Source organism: Schistocerca gregaria, chromosome 7 (genome assembly GCF_023897955.1).
Source record: "Schistocerca gregaria isolate iqSchGreg1 chromosome 7, iqSchGreg1.2, whole genome shotgun sequence".
Classification (NCBI taxonomy): domain Eukaryota; kingdom Metazoa; phylum Arthropoda; class Insecta; order Orthoptera; family Acrididae; genus Schistocerca; species Schistocerca gregaria.
Genome location: NC_064926.1, coordinates 544528151 through 544555038, shown reverse-complemented (window position 1 = coordinate 544555038; position 26888 = coordinate 544528151). Strand labels below are relative to the sequence as shown.

Here is a 26888-nt window from a genome sequence, read left to right as displayed (position 1 = left end):
ATCTGCTTAGTGTATTCATCTCTTGGTCTCCCTGTACGATTTTTACCCTCCACGCTGCCCTCCAATACTAAATTGGTGATCGCTCGATGTCTCAGAACATGTCCTACCAACGGATCCCTTCTCCTAGTTAAGTTGTGCCAGAAGCCAGAAGCTCCTCTTCTCCCCAATTCTATTCAATACCTCCTCATTAGTTACTTGATCTACCCATCTAACCTTCAGCATTCTTCTGTAGCACCACATTTCGAAAGCTTCTATTCTCTTCTTGTCTAAACTATTTATTGTCCACGTTTCACTTGCATACATAGCTACACTCCATATAAATACTTTCAGAAACGACTTCCTGACACTTAAATCCCGCTGCAATCGTTTCTTGACTACGGGAGCAGTACGCCTTGTTTTTTATTATTAGGATGGTTCAAATGGCTCTGAGCACTATGGGACTTAACATCTGAGGTCATCAATCCCCCAGAACTTAGAACTACCTAAACTTAACTAACCTAAAGACATCCCACACATCCATGCCCGAGGCAGGATTCGAAACTGCGACCGTAGCTGTGGCGCGGTTCCAGACTGAAGCGCCTAGAACCGCTCTGCCACATCGGCCGGCTATTATTCGGATGCCTAGAATTTGTAGAAGCACATGGAGAAACGTTGACTGGTGCCGTAGTTTATTTCAGCCGAGACAGGACGTGTCTGTAGCGTTCCCACGCTGCACCCGTGTACCGGCGCGGTGTGGTAACCGCCTGGTGGCGCAGTAAGAGGTGCGTAGCGGCTACCTCTAGCTCCCTGCCCTCCCCCTCCCCCCTCCACCGATCAAAAGCCCCCACCCCGTGCCGCCGCTCACCCACGCCTTTGCGCCCCCTCCTCCCAGATCGGCCATGCTGGGTCGGCCATGGCGCTGCTGCCAGAGATAAGAGGCCGCTATCGGGCGCGCCGCCTGCCTCTCGCCAGTGCTGCTCACCCTTCCATGCCGCCGGCACGCTGCCTCGGCCTCCACCCCGCCCACACACGTACCACCCTTCACCTTGTTTCGTGTTTCGCCGCGACGAGGCCGCAGAGCGAGGCCAGGACCGCAGGACGCCAGGTCTGCACGGTGGACAGTGTACGCGGCGCTTGGCGGCGGATGCTGCGACGTCGGCGGGCTATCCGCTGATCCGTACCTCAAGTGCAGTGCCAGGAGGCTGCAGCTGGGTCCGGGGGTGTGGCGCCCGGAGCGGGGACTCTCACAAGACCCTCAGCGTAGATAAATGTAATGTATTGCGTTCTGCACTGTTGCTGGGGGACGGCTGGTGCACAAAAGGTCCCTCAACGATCCTTCAGTCGTCCGGTCCAGTGCAGCACATTCCACTTGCTGATGTGCCAGGACTTTTTACGTACTGTTCCAATCTGCTTACTTGCGTGCTACTCTTAAAGTGTTGCCGTAGCACGTTGTGTTCGTTTTTCCTCCGACCAACTGTAGACTGAAGCAGAAGATATCGACCATGATTCCACGTCCGAAGATTTAACTCTCCGCACAACTGATTCAGGCAACGGCCTTGCCGCAGTGGATGCAACGGTTCCCGTGAGATCACCGAAGTTAAGCGCTGTCGGGCGTGGCCGGCGATTGGATTGGTGACCATCCAGCCGCCATGCGCTGTAGCCATTTTTCGCGGTGCACTCAGCCTCGTGATGCCAACTGAGGAGCTACTCGACCGAATAGTAGCGGCTCCGGTCAAACAAAACCGTCACAACGACCGGGAGAGCGGTGTGCTGACCACGCGCTCCTCCTGTCCGCGTCCTCAAGCTTGAGGATGACACGGCGGTCGGATGGTCCCGGTGGGCCACTTCTGGCCTGAAGACGGAGCGCTGCTGCTGCTACAACTGATTCTGGTGAACAACACAAGTTGATTTAAATGCACACAAGTCCCGTGATTAATCAGTCCCTAAACATTTTCTCCCTATGTTCATAAGTCAATGTGACATTATTTGGAATGCAACAAACGAGGTCTTGTAAAATATCCCCCCTTCGCCCAGCTATCACATTTTGTGTATACATGAATATTCGTCAGTTTATATCTGTAAGTAGCAGAGACAATGTCAACAGCGTGTAACGCAGTAGAGTGTTTAGTCACACCCAGTAGAGCGTGTGTCACTTGCAGGCGCCATACTCAGACCAGGTCGATTTTGTGAAATAATCTATAATTTTATCTAGTGTTACAGCTGGCAAGTAACTTGAATGGGTGATGACTTCCTGTTCTCTGGGTAATAACTGACAAACGGCTGCAGCACTAGGACAAAGGATGATCTTCACTACTTAAGGGTAAATCTAGCTTTGGCTCAGAAGGAGGTAAATTATGCTGCCACAAAAGTCTAACAGATAGCCATATAGCATTTAAAAGGAAATTTAAAGAATTTCTGAATGGCAACTCCTTCTACTCATTAGCTGAATTTTTGGATATAGTAAGTGGGTAATCCCCCCCCCCCCCCCACCACCACAAAAAAATAAAATAAAAAATAAGTGTCATGTAATATTTCGTGTGATGTAATATCTTGTATTCACACCTTTTATTAACGTGACACTTTCCACATCGTTGCGAAGTGTCGTATTCATGAACTATGGAACAAGTAGTAATCTAATCTAATCTCTAACTTATGTCAAATTTATGTGTGTTTGTCACATAACGCCTTCATTTCTATATTTGTAATGAAACTGCTGTATGCTTCAGTTGTCGTACATTATGGAAATAGGAGAGCTATTAAAAATTTGGACCGATATCCTCATAGAAACAAAGAAGATGCCCTCACCGAAAATCCATGTGCTTCTTTGAGTTTACAGTATTGACAATGATTCAGTGGAAACAGGAACAGCCGTAAAATGCCTAGAGCCAATAGTGTGGAGCGACATGTAAAACTTGTCGTTGTGGTATTCAGTCCGAAGAATGCTTCCATGCAGCTCTCCGCAGCAGTCTATTCTGTGCGAAGCTCTTCAAGACTGTTGAAATCTGTCCGAAGAATGCTTATCTCTCCTCTCCCCCCCCCCCCCCCCATCCATACTTTCCACTTGCAGTTTTCCGATTTCTTGATGTTATACTTCTAGTTACATTGAGCGATAAATTTCTTTTCTCCCCAATCCGACTGAATGCCTTCACATTTGATTCGGGCACTGATGACTGCGCAGTTGAGCGCCCCACAAACCAAACATCATTCGCATTTGATATCGGATCTACCCTTCTAAACTCGAACATTCCTCTGTGGCAACAAGTTTTCTTGTCTCAGCTGTGTGCCACCGACGTTTCAGCTCCGTACACAAACGCGTTCACAAAGGACCACCGGCCGAGGAGGCCGAGCAGTTCTAGGCGCTACAGTCTGGAACCGCGCGACCGCTATGGTCGCAGGTTCGAATCCTGCCTCGGGCATGGATGTGTCTGATTTCCTTAGGTTAGTTAGGTTTAAGTGGTTCTAAATTCTAGGGGACTGATGACCGCAGATGTTAAGTCCCATAATGCTCAGAGCCTTTTGAACCATCAGAAAGGACTTTTCCATTGAGCAGACATTGTCTTCTTGGTGGCCTCATTCTTTATTTTTCTTGGATTTCAGGGTGGAATTTGCACTCGCACTGGACTTTCAAACATTCACGGCACCTTCGCTTTCAAATGAACTGTTCATTTCTTTCACAGGGCTCTGTTATCTTCACAGTGCGTGACTTTAAAATTCCTACCGGTTGCCAGTTACTTCAAGTGCTTGCTACGGGAACCGTTACTGTTTTGACTGAAGCCCTGTCTGTTTGTTTCTGTGGTCTCAGTGTACACAACAGCAGGCGTTACCCGGCAAAGCGAACTGAAGACCCAGCGGACGCCGGGCGCCGCAGCTGCCGTGTCTCGCAAGCGGAGCGGCAGCTTAACTGACACACTGAAGGCCACTTGTGTCTCACCTCCGATCTGCAACACACTTGCGTAAAAATTTCTGTCTTTTTGACACGTGGCGAATTGTTTATTCCGACACCTTTTTAAAGCCAAATTGCACTGAGAAAATAATTTTCTCGCAGATTCCTTGCTAGCGTGAAATGCAGTTACATGCGAAATGTGCTCCCAAAGCTGGCATTTCTTTGTACTATTAGTAATATCGCAGAAACTGCTGCTTAGTAGACATTTATCCGTACAGTTACTGTGAAAGTCGCGAGCTCTATCTTTTTATCTCGTGCTTTCTACTGAAAATCTCGTGCTTGTACTCTTGTTAACTTTACTATTACAGAGATCGCCTAAACTTCATTTTTTTTAAAATTGGTCCTGTGCGCAACAAATAACTTAACTTGGTCTTTCTGCTGCTACTGCTTGATCTGCTGCATTCCATTATTTAACAAAAACATAAAAAAGCCTATTATTCATGCTCAGTGCATTGCATGTTCTGTATGGCGGCTCCTGCTGTTGCTGCGGCTGCTGCTCCTTACTACAACTACATAAAACTTAAGAGAAAGGGTTTGGTCAAATCTAAACTCGATAAATGATAACCCAAACAAGTAATTCATTTTTTCAAAAACTATATTCTGAAAGCGATTCTTTCTCGTTCAATTAACAAAACGCTAGAAGCTGTTTGAACAACCGCTTCGTATGTAAATCTGCCTCCAGTGGCATTAAAGCAATATTACAAATTAATCAAACTCTTGAGAGAGACTGAAATACTTCTCAATTAAATACATAGTGAAACAATTCCCTGACAATTACAAAAGAAATCAATGACAAAAATCAATGCTTAATCTATTCGCCTAACAATGGTTTCCCTTAAGAATTCAACTCCTATCATTATCAAAATTACCGTTTGCTGCTACGCACATACACAAACCCTTTTCTTTAAATTAATAAGCGCGCTGCAAATTATAAAAAATATCAACTAAATACGAAATCCTGTGTCTCTGCTGGCGGACACGGCAGTACGGCAGCTCGGCGACGACCCCTCGCCCAAAACACGTGCGCACCACAGCAGGCGCGCTCCTACACTGGCCTCCAAAGTGCCGCTAATTAATCCGTGCGCTGCGAAGCGCGACAACAATTCTTAGATTCCAGAGCTCGTGTTTGCGCGCTGTAGCCGACCTTTAAATCGTAAGAGAGTATTGCCAACTCTCAACTGGAACTCTTTATCCAGAGAGTTCGATACCACGTCCCCTGCAGCTGTAGACTACACGTGACCGACTTGCTCGACTTGAACGTTTCCCTCACCTTTTCCCGCGAGCATAGTCATTCCTCACTCCGATCGCCGCAGACTGATTTACTGCCGTCAGTTGCTGAGGAAGCAGCTGGCTCTCGTACGTGGGAGCGAATTTTGAACTATTTGCCAAGGTGGTGATACACTAATTGAGGGTCACTTTAAGGGACACAGTGAGAAAAGAAAACATAAAAAGAAACATTGCTGCCTAACAGGCATGGTATGTGACGCGCAAAATATACCAATCTGAAGAGGCACCAGCAACTTTTAAGCTGGCACGTAAAGTGCTGCAAAGCAAACCCCAACGAAGCAGAGATGTAGGAAGCTCATATTGCCAATGTATCAGCAGTTTGTGTAGTCGCAGAACGACGACGACAAATGAATAAAGAATTTGTGGAGGTGCTGAGATATGTGGGCCACTGCAGCAGACACGCTTCACACACGTTACGAAGTTGTGCGGCAACGGATCGGCGTCGGTCTTCAAACAAGACGAAAAACTGGTAGCACGGCAAAACAGTATGCGACGGGCGGGACCCGGCAGTCGGCGAAACAGCTGCACCTGCAGCTGAACCCGACAAGTACGTGACTGACACTAACGATGTTCTGATGGAAAATCACCACAAGCAGCTAAATTAATCTCATTTATTATTATTAATATTATTATTTCCAATTACGTTCACCATTAAACTCGCCAGCTGGCAGGATTTTAAATTTTTTACCTTGTATACAGTACATCTACAGTTTTAAAATGTATCAAATATCTATGTTCACCTTGAATGCAGGCAGCTTCTTATATGCTGGATACTTATTAAATGTATCTTAAAATTGTATTCGTGTGGTATTCGTCATAATGATGTTAACTTAATTCTATACACTGCTGTCAGTATTCCTAAAATAAAAAGCAAACCACCTTCGGTCACAAATTGCAATTTTTATTCCAGTACACTATGCACTTCCACATCTGGGTCTTGTCTTCAGGTGCCTTCCGTATTTAGGTTATTACAGTTTCTGTTAACAGCACATAGGTGAATTACAAAGTGGCAAATTACGACTTCATTTTTCTACCCAATTAAGGCAGAACCGAAAAGGTACTTTCCGGCCAGAGTGGTCGAGCTGTTCTGGGTGCTACAGTCTGGAACCGCGCGACCGCTACGGTCGCAGGTTCGAATCCTGCCTGGGGCATGGATGCGTGTGATGTCCTTAGGTTAGTTAGGTTTAAGTAGTTCTAAGTTCTAGGGGACTGATGACCTGAGAAGTTAAGTGCTATAGTGCTCAGAGCCATTTGAACCATTTTTTGAAAAGTTACTTACTGTTTCGAGTAATGGTTAGATTGTTTTTAAGCACCGTATCTGTAAACAAAATTATTTACATATAGATACTTCTCGTTTAACGGCACCTTTTTAAACACATTTTAAACAAGTCAAGGGATATCCAAATATAAAGATGTTACATTTCTGCATATATACATAATTATTTATTCGTAGTAGTAATCTGCAAACCAATTATTTGGTAGATATCAGCTATGACCTGATAATTATTGCAACTATTAAATACTTATTTCTTCAGATAAAATAAACTTTTAAGATTGCTGAAAAAATGGTGGTTTTTAAAGTCTGTTCGTTGAATTTTTTTCGGAAAATATTTCTTTCTGTAACAGTACTTCTATTTGTTCTAGCAGATCAAGTTTCTATCCTTATTTTCTGGGAGGAATATAGTTAGACTTCGTGTTTATTAAGATACATATGGTTAGCCACTGAGCATTTATCAGAGTGGTGAAACCTGAAAATATTAGTCTGTTCCTTGTTATGTTTATGGAAAATGACTTCCCATGTTTGCTATATAGGAAGCAAGGAAACTGTTACATTGCAATTTATACATTCCACTGCATTCCGCTATTCGGGTTTCTGCGTCTGCTGCATGAGGTAAGTGGTGTCCAGGTGTGTAGTTTTTGAAAAAAGATATCTTTAACTTTTTTGTGACGATATGTCTAAGTAGGGATTGCTTGTAAAGATTTGTGTTGTGTCATCTCTTTTACCTGTAGTGCTTCTATCGCTGAGGTTGCTATGTATTTTGTTGGATACTTTGTCAGTTAATTGTATTAAATATCCAGTATTCATTGCAATTGCTTCGATGGTATCTGTTTCTAGCGTTAGTGCTTTGGGTTATAAAGGTAACGTGTAAGCGTTCTTCAACGTGGACCTAAATGCAGCATGCTTGTGTGTGTTTGGATGGTGTGATGATTTGTGACATCAACATAGGTTGGCTTCTGGAGGAAGTAAAAACTATGTTGTCCGTATTCATTAACAATTGTGAAGTCTAAGAAATTTATAGACTGGCTTGTTTCACGTTCTGTTGTGAGTTTTATTTTATTATGGAGTAAAATGAATAATTTGATCTGCTACAACAATTATAAATTTCTTAAACAACGAAACATTTTTTCCGAACATGTTAAACGAACAGAGTTTAACAGCTACAATTTTCTCAGAATTTTCAGAAGTTTATTATTTCTAAATTAATTAATTTAATAGCTCCATCCATTTCATAACACAAGGTCACATCTGATACCTACACAAGTAAGTATTTTAGAAATGAAATCTGTCTAAACAATAATGTAACATCTTTGTATCTGAAAAAGCAACACTCTGTGTATACGTAGAAATGTAACATCTTTATACTTGTATATTGCCTTTTTTGAATTGTTTACAAATGTGCTGTGATACGAAAAGTGTGCGTACGTATACAAATATATCTAATCATACCGTGATTAGAAACTATTTAACCACTACTGGAAACAGTGAGATTTCTGTCTCGTCTTTGTTTTGTGAAATTTGTATATGCCACTTTGTAATACATCTTCCTACTCTTGATAAGACCAGTATTAACCAAAATTCGGAAGGAGATGAAGACTGATCAAGCACCTGAAGAGGAGTCCCCAGGGCTCAAAACGCATCGTATATTGAAATAAAAATCAGGATTTGTGACGAGAGGCGCTTTTCTTCATTAATTACGATAATGCCTATGACATCTCAAACAGACGCAGAATGATAATAATAATAAAATTTAGATGCTCGTGGTGGTTTTTTAATCAAAATGTGTTTTACAAAAACTGTGCAGCAGAGTCGAGGAGCATTTTATGACACTAATGAATGCGATTAGAAAACAGTGAAGTAGATTCCACTGGTGTTCACCAGTTTGCTGACGTCGAAATACCTGCTGCCAGTCAAGTTGAAAGAGATTATTTCATATTATCCACAGTACCTCTCGTTGTAGTAGCGACTGATTTACGTTCATAAGATGTGAAGTTAAATCTTACTATTTTTTATTAAAAAGCGCAATGCATTTCGAGCCCTCTAGGCGCAACTCCATGTGTTCAGCATATTATTTTGTCGTTATTTGCAGAGGGTAGTTTCCACTGGTTCTATTACAATTGGGGAGGGTTTTGCAGCGCATAAACTGCGTCGTGCTTTTTAGTGAGAAAGCGTCGCAGTTGCACCTGAAGACGGGAGACCTCCCTGTATATTTCGCGAAAGAGATGACTTCTAGTATTTCCAGAAAAGCTAATGAAGAGTGGAACAATTTATTATGATACCGTATTTTCATCAGTTTTGTGTTAACTTCGTTCAGTACCAACATGATGCTTTTGTTTCTTACATAAATGAGATTCTTCTCTGCGAAGACGAATTAATGAAAGGAAAAAAAACAGGACTGCGGCTGTTTTTATATTTGACACAAGAGATGACGTTCAGTTTTTACGGAAAAGTTCCTGAGGAATGAAACGGTTGAATTTGGTATCACTGTATACAGATTTTCGCCATTTTTGCCTTAACTGTATTATCTTCATTTGTGCTGCCATCATATACGTGATGCAATATAAATATCTTAATAACACTGAAACTATTTGTCTAGATAATACAGTTAATAACGCACTGGGTATAACGGCCCCGACTATGAAGGATTCTAATGTGGGCGTATGCTTTAATTATTTCCCCATCCAAAACTTTAAGACATCATTGAGAAAGCACTGCAGGAAAAGTAGGGGGTCTTTGGAAAGGCATTTACCATTCGGTGAGAAAAAAAGTAACTTTGTAGTTTCCCTGGTACACCGCAGTGCTGTTGGACGCGGAAAGGACGTGGAAGGGCAGCTGAACGAAATGGATGTAGTCGCATTAAATGGAGGGAAGTAGATTAGGAAATGAGACTAAAATTAGCGTTTGAGTTGCGCTATTTGGGCAGTAAAATACCGACGATAGCCGAAGCAAAGCGATATAAATTGCAGATTGTCAACAGAAAAGCATATATGAGAAACATCTTATCATCGAACATAAATTTAAATGTTAGCCTGTCTTTTCTGAACGTATTTGCGCGGAGCGAAGTCTTGTACGACAGTGGAACGTAGACTATAAGCATTTCAGACAAGGAGAGAATATAAGCTTTTTAAATGTCGTGCCACAGAAGAATGATGAAGATTAGAAGGGCAGATAGGATAAGTAGTGTAGAGGGGGAGGAAAGAACTTTATGGCCCCACTTGACTGAAAAAGGGATCGCCAGTGAGGACACATCCTGAGGCATCAAGGGAGTTAAACTGTAGAAGGACACAGAGGCGTGAATACAATAAGCAGGTTCAGAAGAATGCAAGTGAAAGAGCTCGCACGGGATACGGTAGCATGGAGAGCTGCATTAAACCAGTCTTTAGACTGAAGACCGCAACAACATACAGTAAGTGTGACTAGAAAGACAGATTGTGAGCAGGTGCCCGAATCGTAGAAGTTCAAAACTGCCAAGCCGGTCGCTTTCCATCGCTATAGATGGAAAACATTCAGTTCAGAAAGTTAAAGGTGAAAATGGTGAAATTATCTTCACAACTGTTATCACGTTTAATTTCACGTAAGACACCACTTTTGAGAAGTTAACAGTTGCAGAACTGATGTAATTAATATACTTACACCGTTAAAACACCAGCTGCAATGAACAAAAAGACATCAATTTCTCTCCAGTAAATCGCACTCCGATAGCCATTTTATATTGTTTATTTTAATTTGTTGTTAATGTGTTTCGTTGTTACTAAACATTTTTGTCACATCAAAGCAAAGTCAGAAATAAAAATAAAAAAAATGCTACAATACTTGTAAAAATTTCGATACTATTATCATTCCTTTACAGCTTCGATAAGAAAAGATGAACTATAAACTGTAGCATTTCAAAAGAAAAACGCCTTTCGCACGCTCCATATTGAATTTTTTATTTGACTTAAGCACCAAGACGCGTTTCGCCCTAATTACAAGGCATCATCAGTGAGTGTCAGAGCAGCATCTAATTCATTATTTGTACGTCTAATAGCCTTCTTTCTTGTTGCAAACTCTAGAAAAGTTTACAGTTTTTCTTGTGGTCACTGTTTTACGAAATATAGCACTGTAACTGCTATTTTGGCATAGACAAATTAAAAGGAACAACGGCTACAAATTTGTTTCCTGCCGTCATTTATTGTGCAACACAAATTTCGCTATACGTGTTTATACGTGTTAAGTACATGCCCTCATTTATTTTCAAAGCATTACCACTGAGCTGAACTTGTATGTCTTCACTATATTCGCGTATGGCGGAACGTACTTTAGCTAACGTATCAATTCGCCCTTTCCTGTGTGGGGGAAAAACAATTGCCTCCGAATGTGCAATGAAACTTAGGGTGACGCATTACTGGTGTTTCGTAACTTCGGCGCATATGACGGTATTCCAAATCAACTTTTGGCATATTGGAACTGCTTCCATATGATCTTGCATTCTTGCTCCTGCACAACTTGACTCCGAGCACCCATAACGTGGTAATTGACGACGCATTCGGTGACCTTGCTTGCCATTTTTCTCATACAGCAGCGTTTATTTTTATTTTAGTTGCATTTAAACGTAATGGTGGACATGCAGGTCACGCTGGATTTGTTGTGGGTCGCCATTCCGGTACCAAGCACATTACTACGGATGTGATTGATGTTTTCGTCGAATAACTGGCCAGATTGCTCAGGTTACACGTATTTTCTGTTCTGTATTAATTACTGTTTCACTGTACGAGTATATAAATTTCTCATAAGAATATTATATTTATTATGAGTGTGTTAGACCTTACAGAATACTCACAGATTTGTCACGCATGTATTATCATTGTCAATACTGTTCGGGGTTATTAGTGTTATTACCGTCTTTATTGTCAGCAGTGGTTTTTTTTACTGTCATAGGTTTTTACTGTCATTAATGTCATGACTGTTTTTTACGTTATCTTCACTCTAAGGTGTCGTATAAAAGATTTCTTTCCTTTCCAAAATAAAGTTCCTTTCTCCTCTACACATATCACCGTTAGCAATAGTTACAGGTTAACACTGAAATCTCATGTTCCCCTGCGCATGTTTCGATTCTTTAAATGTTGTAAATGTAGCGTCGTGTGAGTCATGTCGCACATCTTTTGACGAACAATAATATATACTGTAAAATTATTTTAAAATGTTATGGGTTTAGGCTGTAATTAGAATATTTAAGGAAGGCAACAATTGTCTCTAATCAAAATTCTATGGGAGACCACAGGTGATAAACGCCGATCACTACAGCCACCTGGTGGCGATAATGATTACTTTGTAATGCGCAGCACGGCGAGAGCAAGTTTGGCTTTTGATGTTGAGTAAGATGTTTATCTCTGGCTAGATACTGTGTGTCCATACGGTGTGTAATAAACTTCGGCGTCACTACAATCCATCTGAATATTGTTTTCATAAACGTTTGTTCCTTCCACTCAATATTACGCCACTGTACCATACATTTGATCTGCTCAAGCCGTTAAAGCGAGACACGTCATCTGGAGCAGTAATAAAAGGAATGTAGTGATCAAGAGAAGAATATGTTACTCAGACAATTTGTAACACGACTTCATTTGACATCCAAATTTTGAAGAAATATCTCACAAAAATTTCACAAAATCCGTTTCGGTAATTACGACTGAAAATTGTTAAGACGGGGGACGCTACGTTTTAAGTCTATGTCAGCCTAATAAAAACACCCTTGGGTTGCCGAGGGCATTGTACGTCTAATATGATTGAGGAAGGAGTGGGAGGAGCATTTGAACGAAATGGATAGTGTTCAGAAAAGAGGTTTAAGATGGACATCAACAAAAGTAAAACAAGGGTAACGCAATGCACTTGATTTAAATCAGTCGATGCCGAGGTAACCAAATTAGGAAAGTAATAGAAATTACTGAAAGTAATAGCTGAGTTTTGTTATCTGGGGAGCAAAATAGCTGTTAATGGAAGAAGTAAAGCTAGTGTAAACAGCCTGTAGCAAGTAAAGCTTCTCTGAGAAAGAAAATGTGTTGACATGTGATGTACATGTAATTGTGAGACAGTCTTTTCTGAAGGCAATGGCCTCAGGTGTAGCCCACAGCTAGTGAAATGCGGACAATAAAGAGTACAGGGAAGAATATATTAGAAACTTTTGAAAAGTGGGTCTACAAAAGAATATTGGAGATTAGATGAGCGGCTTAGTTAGTGGTGAAATAGTGTTAAAATCGAATTTCGGGTCCTGAGGCATCACTGAATTGTCAGAGGGAAGTGTGGCGGGGAAACTGTAGAGGGAGATGAAGGATAGACTACAGTAAGCAGGTTCAAATAAATGTAGGGTGCAGCAGTTATGCAGAGAGGAAGATACGTTCAGAGGACAGACTAGTATCAGGAGCAGAATCAACGACAGAGCGTAACAACAGTAACGTCTTTGTGAAAGAAACGCGAAACATTTCCTTTATTCAAAGGGTACCGTACCCTTTGAACAAAAGAACTGAAAGTAAATTTGTGGCTGGTTGCTGTCCCAACGCCATCAACATTTGTCTTCAAATAACAGCCACGGTATCCAACCATGTCGTCATATGACAAAATTGCGAAGCATTTGACGCTGTCAAATAAGATCGGCGCTAAATAGCAAAAAGTTTCGTACTCCAAGGTTTGCTCCAACGAACGTCAGCTAAAGCCGACCTAGCGCTGTGTTTTGGAGGAAAAGCGCTTGCGCAGCAGGTGTGTGTTTTGAAGAGAGTAGCTATCGACGTATACAGCTCATGTAATCAATCGCGTTCCCCTCCATCTGCGTCCAGCGTGACGTCGCCGCAGGTCAGCTGTCTCGTCCCGCCTGCTATCGCTCCTCGCTGCCTTGTCTTATCGTCCACGCAGGCCCCGCCACAGGCAGTACGTGTAGTACGCAACAACACGTCTCGTATCAAGACTTCACGTTCCTGTTGAGTAACCAATGCAGAGAGATAAGAGAGACGGTAAAACTCTGCAGGGCATGTTTCTTGAGACCTGTGGCAGTTTAACCCTGAGAAGTTTTTAATTGGGGTGGCGAAGAAAGAAATAATAAACTAGATTCGCGATGGAAATAATTTAGTTCTACGTGTGGCCATCCAACCGTAGGGTTCCCGTGGTTCCCCCAAATAAATTAAGTTGGTTCCTTCCGTAAAGAATACGACCCATTTCTTTCCACAGTCTGAACGAGCATTAAAAAAAAGGTGTTTTTCTTGATATAATATGTCGCATGGAGGCATCGTTGGTATGATACCATATCGAAAAATAGATCTAGGTTTCCGATACATCGGTAGTTATTACAACTGAAACTATTTTCGAAAGAAACGAGCTACACAGTGTATAACATCAGCACACTGTCATGGTGTTTGGATGCTCGGTCCGTACTGCATTGAGTGGTACATTACTGACGGGTTGCGGGAAGGCTGCAATGCCATGTTGTCATGGTTACAGCCGTACCAAGTAATAACTGACGTACCAAAATCAAAGTGCGAAACTCCGAAACTTGCAGCTTCACATACAGAAAAGTTTAGATGTTACCGAACAACTGACTGTGATCGTATACTATTAATACGCTTCTTCTTAAACGCATTGGTCACGCGTACAAATTAGACTGTATTTGCGATAGCTTTATGCTTCTGCGTCTTCTGAATCCGAGCATTTTTTTGTACCTGTCTCTATCATTGACCACTTTACATTGTTCCAAGCTGAGAACACTTTCACATCTCTTAGACTCTAAATTTTTGTAGGCGTTATGCTTCATAACTATCATTACACTAGAATGAAGACTGCACAAGAGCACTAACTGCCCGAGCATAACCGTACTGTTCAAACGAGCGTGAACAGTACTGTCGCCTAAACTCCTGCGGTCAGAGGCTCTCAGCCTTTCCGCGACAGTTAAGCCTGAAATTTTCAGAGCAGATATCAGCTAATACCCCCGATAAAACTGGACACCTAATATCCTATAGATTGAAAAAGATTAAAATTGCTCTTTTTATAGTGAAAAATGACAAATAATGCTTAGTTAACGTTCACACAAACAAAATTCACCTATTTCTGAAATTTCAACCAAGAAATGACGAATCAATCAATCAGACGGTTAGTACTGCTTATTCCTAACAATTCTTTTTTCTTTGGGTTTCATTCATGTAACACACATAGCAGGTCAAGCTGAAATTCAATTAGGTTCTTCTCTTTTATTTTCATTGCTACCATTGCCGACTGTCTACTTACACACCTGTAAGTGACGATAACTTAAAGTGGTTCTCTTAAGACTTTCTCCGATAGTAATGAGTATTAGCCGCCGACCATTCGCCAAAAGAATGATAGTTCTGTTTTATCAAAATCTATCTACAGTGAGTTGTCTTCACGGTGTCTTAGACTTTGCACTTTGGTTGGAATTTCACTGCTTGAACACGTTCCTTTCTTCATTCAAATGGTCTTACACCCCAGACATTTACTTGTCGATTTATAAAAATCAGAAAAAAATAGTTCTAATATGCAGGCTGGTCGAAAGAAAAGGTACGAAAAAATCTGTGTGTATAGCTGAAGCCTTTATTCAAAAGTAATCACCAGATGCCTGAGCACAACTGTTCCACGAGCCGAAGTATTCCGTGTCCCAGAACTCCTGTGGCTGCGACAGGAGCCAGTTCTTCGTCCGCGTTCAAGCACGTCCTTTTGAGATTTTATGCTCGAGCTGCTGCCACTTGAATTTTTTAGAGGGAAGTAACATTCGCATGCCTAGATGTCTCGCTATGTTATCGCAAAGCGGCATACGGAAAATTAAACCGGGTTGGTTGTTACGATGTTTCATTTGATCACTCCTTGCGTAACCAATACTTTGTCAAAACTAGACATCTTCGTCATTTCGGACTATCTGCTTTTCCTCATTTCAAATAATCGGTTTCGGGCATCTGCAAATAAGTTGTAAACTGTCATTACAGAACTGCGAATTTACTAGTTCAATAGCCCGCGTCTCTTGGTCGTGCGGTAGCGTTCTCGCTTCCCACGCCCGGGTTCCCGGGGTTAATAATTTTCTCTGCCTCGTGATGACTGGGTGTTGTGTGATGTCCTTAGGTTAGTTAGAACTACTTACACCTAAGTTCTAGGGGACTGATGAACTCAGATGTTAAGTCCCATAGTGCTCAGAGCCATTTGAGCCATACTAGTTCAATACTCCTGCAAGGCTTTGAGTATGGACTCCAGAACCCATTGATTGCATAGTCATTTAACAGTAGTTGGATACCGATCATAACTATCGGCAACACCACGTAATGAGGAACGTCGATATCGGTAGCCAAGATCCTTCCGTTATGTACGAGCAAATGTGGGAACTCGACGTTACTCCTTCCAACGCGATGCATAATAGCACCAACTTCCTGAATGAATGCCCAATGGTTTATCTTGCGTCACAATCAGACCACGAACGACGTTCCACTGGCTTGCTTTGGGTAGTTATGCTGAAATTCATATCCGATCATGTAGTACTGTTCATACGAGTTTGACGTTCGTTTCTTACCGCCTCCGGGGCGTTGCAAGTTAATGGCCACCAGTGCATTACATTCTGACGAAATGTGGTAACAGAAATTGAGTTTTGGAGCTGTCACTCATGCCTAACCAAACCGGCTTTCTTTTTACTGCTCCGGAAAATTCATTTACCGCCTGCCTAGAACCCACTGCCCTACATCCTTGTTAGTTAAAGTGTTCTTTGTTATCTACCGGTTACCAAATTCTTTGCAAATAAGCCTTAAAGATATGTCATCCGAATCTTCCCCTTTTGTTTTTACAGAATTCCATGATAGAGTTCTATTTAATAAATATTCTGGAACTGGTGTGTGGCCATCATCGTCTTCCAACCGTGAAAAAAATTGTCGCTGTCTCCAGCAAACATACGAAAAGAGTACCGCGAGTTCCTACCACAGCATCTCCACACTACTTTGATTTCTCGAACCCTCCGCACTGCCGATTAAATATGCATTACCACAATCATTAGAAAAGCTGCCAAATCTATCTCATCCACAATTTTGCTTTAAATGGCTAATTTAAATTAGACAACGAAAGACTATGTGACCTTGTGCTGATAGCCAACTAGGTAGGGCCTTACTTCTGCCTGAGGACAAGGTTTTCCGAGCTATCCAGAGCTATGAACGCAACTGTCACGAATTTGTTTTTTCATGTAGGGAAAGTGGGTTCCTCATTATTACAGTAATCTCTGCACGAAAAAAAATGTCATTGTCGTTTTCGGTAGAACCCTTGAGGTGCTATCCAGAATGGTCATCAGATCTCTAGAGCGATTTTGTGTATTTTATATACTGAAAATGGGTCCCTCATTAATGCAGTCGTCTCATAATCTGTTATATGCACAAAAACGTCAGTTTCGTGTAAAAACTATTGGGGAACTATTCTGAATTGCGATCGTAATTTTTTTTTCGAAAAGTGGCAAATAAATGGTTTTCTTCGCGAAATTCTCCAGTACTATTCAAATTTTGGCCAGAGAGCTCTAGAAGTAGTGCCAGCTTTACCAGAATAACTGCCGGCGGCTCTGCCTTCGCGCCAGCGGAGGATTCGAGGGCGAGCGGGGTTACCCTGTCACGACGCCTCCCCGCACACCAAAATACTCTCAAAATATTCCCGAAATATTAGCCGCTGGAGTTGGGGTTGAGCCTCCAGTCTGTCGTAACCGATGTGACGACGAGCTCTCCGGATCTTAAATTAAATAAGTTGGCCACTTCATCTAACTGGGATGAAATTACATTAGGCGTTCCACAGGGTTCAGTCAGGGGTCCCCTTCTATTCTTGATGTATGTGAACGACCTCCCTTCCTATCTGGAACAGGAAACTGAACTGACACTCTTTGCTGATGATACGAGCATCATTATTAATCTGGTAAAAGAAACTCCAATTGAAAATGAAATAAATAAGGTCTTTGGAAAAGTCATTAATTGGTTTTCTGCAAATGGGCTTGCTCTAAACTTTGAAAAAGCACAGTACTTCCAATTTTCTGCTTCAAAAAGTACAGTTCATTCAATAAATACAACACATCAAGAGAAGTCAGTAGACGGGGTAGATCATACTAAGTTTTTGGGTGTACAGATAGGTGAGAATCTTAATTGGAAAATTCATATTTTGGATCTTCTAAAGCGTCTAGGTTCAGCAACTTTTGCAATCAGAATAATTGCCAATTTTGAGGGTATAGAAATTAGTAAACTAACATGCTTTGCATACTTTCACTCTCTGATGTTATACGGAATAATATTTTGGGGTAATAGAACATTTAGACAAAAAGTATTCACTACTCAAAAGAAAGTGGTTAGAATAATGTGTGGGGTTCATAGTCGCACATCTAGTAGGCATCTTTTTAAAAGATTGGGAATTCTTACAACAGCATCACAGTACATTTACTCACTAATGAAATTTGTTCTCAACAACATGGACCAGTTTAAAAACAACAGTGACATTCATGTTTATAATACCAGAAAAAAGAAAGACCTACACTATCCTCTACTCAACCTATCTTTGGCACCGAAAGGGGTAAAATATGCTGCTATAAAAATTTTCGACAAATTATCAGATGAAATAAAATGTCAGACAGCAGTAATAGCTTCAAAAATAAACTGAAATCATATCTCCATGACAACTCCTATACGATAGATGAATTCTTGATTAGGGGTAAATAAATCTATTAATATAGTATATGCATTTTGTGCCATTTAAGGGAATGGGGTAAATAATAGAAATATTAATCCTTAACTCTGTAATATATATATATTGGTCAATGGAACACGCAACCAACTAACTAACTAACTCTCTCTGCGCAACACCGTCGCGCTTCCGAAAAACTTTTGCACCACCTCCAAAGTTGGTAGTTTATGAAAAATATAACAAAGATGGAAAGTGTTCCAAATATGCCGTCAAGAAATTTTTCTCATCAACTAAGTCTTTTTTCGACATGACATTCAAAACACCATGTTCGATTCCAACTTTCACTCGTACCTGACTGTTAAGGAGGCTTAGTTGTCGCTCCAGCAGCTCGCTAGGTAAAAGTTCGAAAAGACGAGACTCGAGAATCACTTCCTGAAAAATCGTCTCGATTTATCCCCCCTGAGCATTTGGGCAATGTCACTGAACAACAAAGAGAAGGCTTTCATCGAGAGATTAGAGGGACTGGAATGCGGTATGAGGTTCGCCGGAATACCGGTATGACGGGAGACTAATGGCGGTCACTTCACCGAGACGTACAGTAGGCAATCTAACGACAAAAATCAGGTGCCAGATGATTTAAAGAGAAGAGATAAAGGAAAAGTGAGCCAATACACACGCAACTGCTGTGAAATAAAAATGCATTTTTATGTTCCTCAGTGATGCTGAATTATAAATTTTCCTGAAATTTTCGATCGTCCATGTAGTACAGGTTTCCGAAAATCGTATCTTTATAGTATACCGTGCGAATGTGGCGCGCTGTATACTGTAGAGACTATACGAAGAGTAGACTACCGTTCCTGTAGCGACAGCATTCTTTCGCAGTCTTATAGGCAATGCACCAGTGCAGAGCCATACAGTTAAAATAATTTGGAGGGTAGCAGAACTCGGTTTTAGCCGATCTAGCTTCTATACTTGCCTTATAAGTGGTGTCTTTGAAAGGTCGATTAAAACTAAGTTCGTTCCTGGGTACGGTTTGTCAATCGATTTCTCTCGATAACCCGTGATTTCTGTCGTAAATAATCCCCGGGCGGAGACATCAGTTTCCTGTTGCGACAGTTTATCTGTGACGACCACGCTTGCGGATGCTTTTGGTAATCAGTCCAGCACTCTCTACTGATAACCGTCCCTCGCTCGATGATACTATAACTGCGAGACTTATTTCCAGTACAGACCTTTTCCTCAAAAACTAAAAATAACGGGATTAGTACTGCTAGACGAGAGCTAGACACCGCAAGCTGCGACAGAGCGGAAAACTCGAGGACTGCTTTTCACGTTTCCTTAACAGCAGTTCTAGAGAATTTAGCGACGACTCTGGAAGTGTTCCGAAATGAGACTGACAGAAATGTAAGAGGCTGAAAGCGGGCGACAACCCGTCGCACGTATCACAGTGTGAACACGATTCGTGTAGGCGGCCTCCCAAGACACGAAGTACTAATCCTACGAAGGAAAGGAGAGCTGATTCAGTCTACGGCGAATGTACACTATGAGAACGAAATTATCCAGACACCTATTAGTCGTCATTAACATGGGGTGTGTCCACCCTGCGCCTTTATGACAGCTTAAATTCTGTTCTGCGTGTATATACACTACATTTGTGGTACAATTTGACTAGCAGAAGGGATCGATTAATACACTGCTGCCCATTAAAATTGCTACACCACGAAGATAACGTACTACAGACGCGAAATTTAACCGACAGGAAGAAGATGCTGTGATATGCAAATGATTAGCTTTTCAGAGCATTCACACAAGGTTGACGTCGGTGACGACACCTGCAACGTGCTAACATGAGGAACGTTTGCTACCAATTTCTCGTACACAAACAGCAGTTGACCGGCGTTGCCTGGTGAAACGTTGTTGTGATGCCTCGTTTAAGGAGGAGAAATGCGTACCATCACGTTTCCGACTTCGATAAAGGTCGGATTGTAGCCTATCGCGATTGAAGTTTATCGTATCGCGACATTGCTGTTCCGGTTGGTCGAGATCCAACGACTGTTAGCAGAATATGGAATCGATGGGTTCAGGTGGGTAATACGGAACGCCGTCCTGGATCCCAACGGCCTCGTATCACTAGCAGTCGAGATGACAGGCATCTTAGCCGCATGACTGTAATGGATCGTGCAGCCACGTCTCGATGCCTGAGTCAACAGATGGGGACGTTTGCAAGGCAACAACCATCTGCACTAACAGTTCGACGACGTTTGCAGCAGCATGGACTATCAGCTCGGAGACCATGGCTGCGGTTATCCTTGACGCTGCATCACAGACAGGAGCGCCTGCGATGGTGTACTCAACGACAAACACGAATGGCAAAACGCCATTGTTGTCGGATGAATCCAGGTTTTGGCGACATCGCGGTGAACGCACATTAGAAGCGTGTATTCGTCACCGCCATACTAGCGTATCACATACACTGCTTTGTGACAGGCCTCCAAACTGTTCCTCTAGTGCTCGCAGAACATAACGGCGTAAAATTTGCTAGGGAATCACACACCAAGCACTAGAGACCGCGATGTCGCAACCCCATTTCCCCCACATTTCACTGTTAGCACTACCCGTGACGGCAGGTAACGCTCTCCAACCATTCGCCAAACCCAGACCATTCTACCGGATTGTCACAGAGTATGAGAGTTATTCGGCACTCCGAGTCACTCGTACGGAGCTGTGCACTGTCCAACGGTGACACTCGTTACGCCGTATCGAACGCCGCTCTGCACTGACGCCAGAACTGTGTCGCTGCTCGACCATTTACCCCATTCTGTCTAACTCCCCACGCAGTCACTGTGCTAGCTGGAATCCCACTAGCAGCATGGAAGTCGCGAGTGATCCCTTGTCATTTCTTACAACAGACCCCCGCAGTCTCAACTGCCCCTGGGAGTCGACTACACTAGGTCAGTCTGTGCCTGTCCCTTCGAGACTCCACAGTCCCAGCACCAACAACCCGACTTGGGCAGCTTTAGAAGAGTCGAGATGTCCCTAATGGCTGTGTTACTCACGAGGGGACTTTCTGGGAGGTGCATCGCGTAATGAGCTGCCACTTCGCCTGCTTACAGTGTGGGTAGGCACCTATCACACTTTAAAATTGTAGGTGCCAATGCGGCCTCGTTTTTAAAATATTGTCTGTTAAAGTTTCGGCAGCTCTTTATATACAGAATAGTTTCACTATTGTGGCAAATGAGCGAGTAGCCGAGTGAGAAGAGAGCGAGAGTCCCGTCCAGTGCAGACACACCCCACTATCTCGCACTCTGCTACGACGTGTACTGTGACTTTTTGCGAGTCGGCTGGTCCCACATAACACGCAACCACCGAAACGTACAAGACAAGACACGGAGCAGTGCGACAACGTTCGGAAGTCGCTGCGGGAACAATTCGGCATAGCTACCTCGTGCCGCACTGGAGCATGCAATAAACCTGCCCCTAACACTGATGTGCTACAATTGAAACAAAGAGACGGAGCCCGAGAGTTCTGGATGCTAGCTCGATGGCGAAGACAAAAGTGCGCGGTACTCTAGTCAACATTTAGCGACGTTTCCAAACAAGTCACGCAGCACGTGTCGCTGTCATTACACTGTGGTGCAGATATTTGCAGTGCAACCGAGAAACGAAGATAAGAGGCAACACGAATAGCAGGCCAGACCAGGTGGTGCGGTGTTAACACTTATCGGGACAGCCGGTGGTGTGAGACCAGAGCCCACGGGGCGGCGGAAGGCTGGCTTTGCGGTTTCCGGCTGCCGCAGTGTCCCTCGAGGAAGAGGAAGGGTTCCAGCGTGTTTAACAAGGGCTAAGGGCCGAGGGCAGCCGCCGCGTCGTATCTGCTCGCCTTCCGGGAAAGTGGGAAGGCGCCGGGAGCAAACACTTTGTGCCGGGGGATGCGGCGCGGCCGGGAAAACGTGAGCAGGCCGAGAGGGAAAAGGAGCGTAGTGCATCCAGCCGACACACGCTAATCCTTCAGTCACAGACACTGCCGACGCTATCTCGCCCGGGCCAAACGCCTAATGTTACTTTCCGTTCGACTGTCACAAAGCGGGCAACATACGGGGGAGGAACTGGCATCGCCGTGTTCTGAAAGCGTTTTACGTAGAAGCAGCAAGGAATTCTTAAGAAGATTCACGGAAAGGTTACGAAAATGCATTTCCCGAGCCATAAGGGAATTTTAGATGAGCGAGTAACTTTCTTTTTCTTTAAGTTGCGAATTGAATCTTAAGAATGCGTTATATATTGCTCTAAACCGGACCTCTGTGGAGATTTCTAACTCGCAACATTCCTAATTAAATGTGACACGTTATACTACGCCCGAGAGCTCAGCGGTCACCAGTTGGCTTTCGTTAGCCGTTTGGGATCAGATTAAACTGCTGCTCCGTTGACATATCAGCGCACACTCCGCTGCAGAGTGGAAATCTCATTCTGGAAACATCCCCCAGGCTGTGGCTAAGCCATGTCTCCGCAATATGCTTTCTTTCAGAAGTGCTAGTTCTGCAGGGTTCGCAGGAGAGCTTCTGTAAAGTTTGGAAGGTAGGAGACGAGGTACTGGCAGATGTAAAGCTGTGAGGACGGGTCATCAGTCGTGCTTGGGTAGCTCAGTTGGTAGAGCACTTGCCCGAGAAAGGCAAAGGTCCCGAGTTCGAGTCTCGGTCCGGCACACAGTTGTAATCTGCCAGGAAGTTTCATATCAACTGCAGAGTGAAAATCTCATTCTGCTGATTCGTTTCGTGGCCAGCCACACGACCGGAGCCCACGCAAGCGCCCATACTGAGCGTTGGTGTTGTGTGGAGCTGTTAGTAACGATGTGCGACTGTCTCGAAAAGGGCCTGTTTCTTCCTTAAGGGCGACCAGTCGTTCTTCCTTACTGCCACGTGATCGTAAACGTGACGACGCATCGGAATCTGCGTTGATAATCCGCATATCCACAGTCTTTTTCCTTAGAGTTTCTACCTTGTCTTCGTTCTCGAAAATTTATTTCCCTCTCGAACTAGAGATGTAACGCACTGACCTCCAACGTCAATTTCCCGCCCAAGAAAACAATGCCTTTGGCATTGTTCAGTATCACTCAATAGACGACGTTAAGGGGAGATTTAATATCTTTGACCCAAAAAAAGCATGAGAATTTTTTTCTCGGGATGTGTTATAGATATCAATGTCAAAGGCGGAAGTGCCGTCGGAACGAAACAAAATTTCGTTGTAGACCTCCACGCGTGGTATGTCACAGGTCAGCCGCCTCGTCTGAAATCAAAATCTAGTTGACGTTAGCGAAGTATATAAGATTCTTTAGGAGTTTTACCTCGCTTAGTTCAGTAGATTTTAAGTTGCCATACTGCGCGATAAAAAAACGTCATTTCGAGAAGAACGCTTATAAAGTTTTGACTACATATAAATGCAATATTACGCAACGTACATTCAATCTACTATTTTGGGTCCATAAACTAGTCCTTCCTCTTCCTCACAGAGGGCGTTCTGCTCGATCTGGGCCATCCTGCGCTGCTCCAGAGCCGCTCGTACGGCCGCTTGAATCCGGTGGTCGTCCGAATGCTTGGCGAACTGCGTCGAATAGAGTCCCAGGGTGACGTCCATTGTTGTCATGGTCTTTTCTGAATACACTTCGTTGAAGCTGCTCACTGGCAGGAAAGTCGCCGTCTCCACAGTCTTCGCACCAGAATGCAAATGATTGGGAGCTAACTTCCAAACACAAGCGTTCAAACATTCATTTGAATTTCGTGTGTTTCCTCCCAGGCAGCGGTACAATAACTCGTCCTCCCAAAGAAAAAAACCGGTGCGTGAAAAAAGCCGATTTCAGGCAGGTGCTGATTGTAGGCACTGGTTTCGAGCCAGCGGCTGCACGGCACACGCGCGAGCTGATTTCATCGTAGCTGTCAGTCCCAAAGACAACAGTGTTCACGACTTTCGCAGCAGATTTGCGCAGGATTCCAGAAATTTTACATTGTTGCATCCTTGGGATCAAAGCAACTGAGAGAAAATACAAAACTGTCATTGACGATGAAGCGAAGTTTTGTCCCAGAATAGTGCCAAGAAACCTCACAACTGGTCAGAAGGACAATCGAAGAAACGTGAGCATTGATCTTCTTGAGAGGCTTGCCAATGACCACGAAGGGTTCAGTCGTGCCAAGGCAGGTGATCAGTCCTGGATTTTTGAATACGAGTCTGAGAGAAAGTGTCAATGTGAGGAGTGGCACACTGAGACATCTCCTCGACCGTAAAAAGCTCGAATGAGCAAATCAATGATCAAAACAATGATGATTTGTTTTTCTTTTTTTGACTGTAGGGGTGTCCTACGCAGATAATTCGTTCCTTCAGGACAAACTGTCAACCAAGTGTTCTACAAAGATGTCCTTGTGAGGCTCAGAAAGGGGTGAATCGAGTGGGACCGGACAATGCAGACAAGTGGACGCAGGATCGCAGCAACGTCCCATGTTACACGGCCGCTTCCGTCACGGAATTTTTTACCTCGAAAGACACTCATGTTGTTCCACAGTCCGCCTATTCGCCTGATCTGAGTCCTTATTACTCTTTTCTTTTCACGAAAATGTCTTAAAAAGACGTCATTTTGGGACTATGGCAGACATTCAAAAGAATGTGACCGACGTGCTAAAGGTCATAACAGGTGAAACCTTCCAGCGTTGCAGTCAAGACTCGGAACAGTGACTTCTCTGTCTGCAGCTGCCGAAAGGAACAATATTGTTGTTTGGAAAAAATAAAGATTTTGATAGATAAAAAAATCACTCTCATTACTTTTTTCTGACACACTTCATATGTTAGTGATTTCATACAGGATGTTCGGGTCTCGCTACACTGCGGGGTAGTCGTCGTTCCGTCTTGTATAGCCTGTTAGCTACAGGGGATCGGTTAAATACCTCCAGTACGGTTCTTACGAAGGTTCCACAGGTCGCCTCCCCGGATCACCTCCTCACCTATCAATTACACCAGTCATAATACGCCTCAACCCGGCGACGCACACGCACTTGGCACCGACTGCGGAGGAACCGCGATTTCAGACTCGTTACTGGTTCGGTCTCTCTCGTCAAACCGACTGAATTTAGTTCAGTTGACAGAGGGCTTCAAGGAACACAATGGAAAGCCGTGATAGTTGACAATTCAATTCAAATAGCGGCATTCACACATGCCGTCACCGGAATAGGATTTCAATATCAAGAACTCTCAGAAGGAAAATGTTTGTGTCGATGGTGGTGCTAGTGGCTTGAGGGACGGGTGGCGAGGGGAGGTTGAAACTGCCGTAGTCTGCACCCCTAACTCATACGCAGTACTGGGATACGTGCGTTTGTGTTTCCGTAGTCTGGACGCTACGAATCTCCATACCGTGCATAAAAGGCAATGCCCTGAGCGACTGACTCCTATCACCCAGCTCAGTCCGCTAAGGATACAAACCTGAAATTTGGACAGGGTGTGGACCTTCTCTGTAGGCGTCGTTTAGAAGGGATTTTTCGAAATTCCCCTAATACGGGGGGAGGGCGGTGAAATAAGGGATGAAAGACTCTTTGATAATATGTCGCTATTAAGGCTATTTTGAAGTTAAAACTACGAAAACTGATATTTGGTTTCTCAGTCAGAAATAGAAAAAAATACGTGTTTCAGCACTTTTAGAAATTCAATCCATAAGGGTCTAAAATAATGGTGAAAGCTTTTTTTGAAAAAAATATCATTATTGAAGAACTACTAAAGCATTTTTAAAGTTCGATCTGTGGAAACTGGTTAGATATAAAGAAACTTATATTAGGGGATGAAAATTTCTATGGAAATATCACCACAAGAAACCTTGGATGCCAGTTACTACAATCGCTTTTTGATGATAAGTACGCCTTAATTAGCGTGAAACATTTAGGTGTTACACTTTGCGAACAACATAAAAATTCGATTTAAGGAAAAAATCAATTTCTGCAGTCCATGCAGTCTGTGCTTTACCAGATCGATCGTTATCTAATGATGCGTTCTTATTATCAATGTTATTTACGTATCAATATTATTTACTGATGAACACACAGCAGTTATGTTTCCTCTCTCTGAAGTCCTACATGGCGCGCCCGTAAGCCCTAACACGCACACACACACACGCACACACACACACATACTCCTATATGGCTCATTTTTCTCTACGTAGGCGATTCTGCATTCCTCAGTGAGTTTGGGCTAGATGCAGGTCCTTTATAACGTGTTGCATCCACGGAATACTCTTTAGTTTTCCGATGTATGGTATTATCTTTTGTGCAAGTCTCGTGGTTGGGAATCTCTTAACGTTTGGTATTCTCTATAAAATTTCAGTCTTCGTTTCCGAGTCACTGTTGCAACTTTAGACCATTTTAAACAAGGTAGTAATTATATCCCGCTAACGAGCCTGGTACTTGCAAAGGCGCCCGCATCCCTGTCATGTGAGAAGGTTCGGTAAGAGCGCGTAGTTGAGTGAGGAGACGCCAGCTCGCCGCTTTATCGCTCGCCGTTATCGGGAGGCGGCGGGCGCTACGTGGCTCACCAGCGCCCAGATACCGCACCGCTAATGCCGGCCAGCCTTTCCTCCTCCCCCCCCCCCCCCCCCCCACCGCCACCACTCAACCGTCTCGGCCGTCTCTTCGGTTCCGTGCGAGCTCTCTCAGCGCTGTTTAAAGCCAGCTGGCGAGATCATGCAGTTGTAAACGACGACAGCTGTTTTTGAGTTCCGTC

The 26888-nt window shown here is 43.4% G+C and overlaps 1 protein-coding gene and 1 non-coding gene across 3 annotated transcripts in view; one reads left to right on the top strand and one right to left on the bottom strand.

Moving 5' to 3' along the window:
- LOC126281326 (homeobox protein CHOX-CAD) overlaps nucleotides 1-26888 on the bottom strand; it is a 312230-nt gene that overhangs the window by 76424 nt on the left and 208918 nt on the right. The window lies entirely within an intron of this gene.
- On the top strand, nucleotides 22769-22843 carry Trnas-aga (transfer RNA serine (anticodon AGA)). The gene has a single exon. It is a non-coding gene; the product is annotated as a tRNA-Ser (tRNA).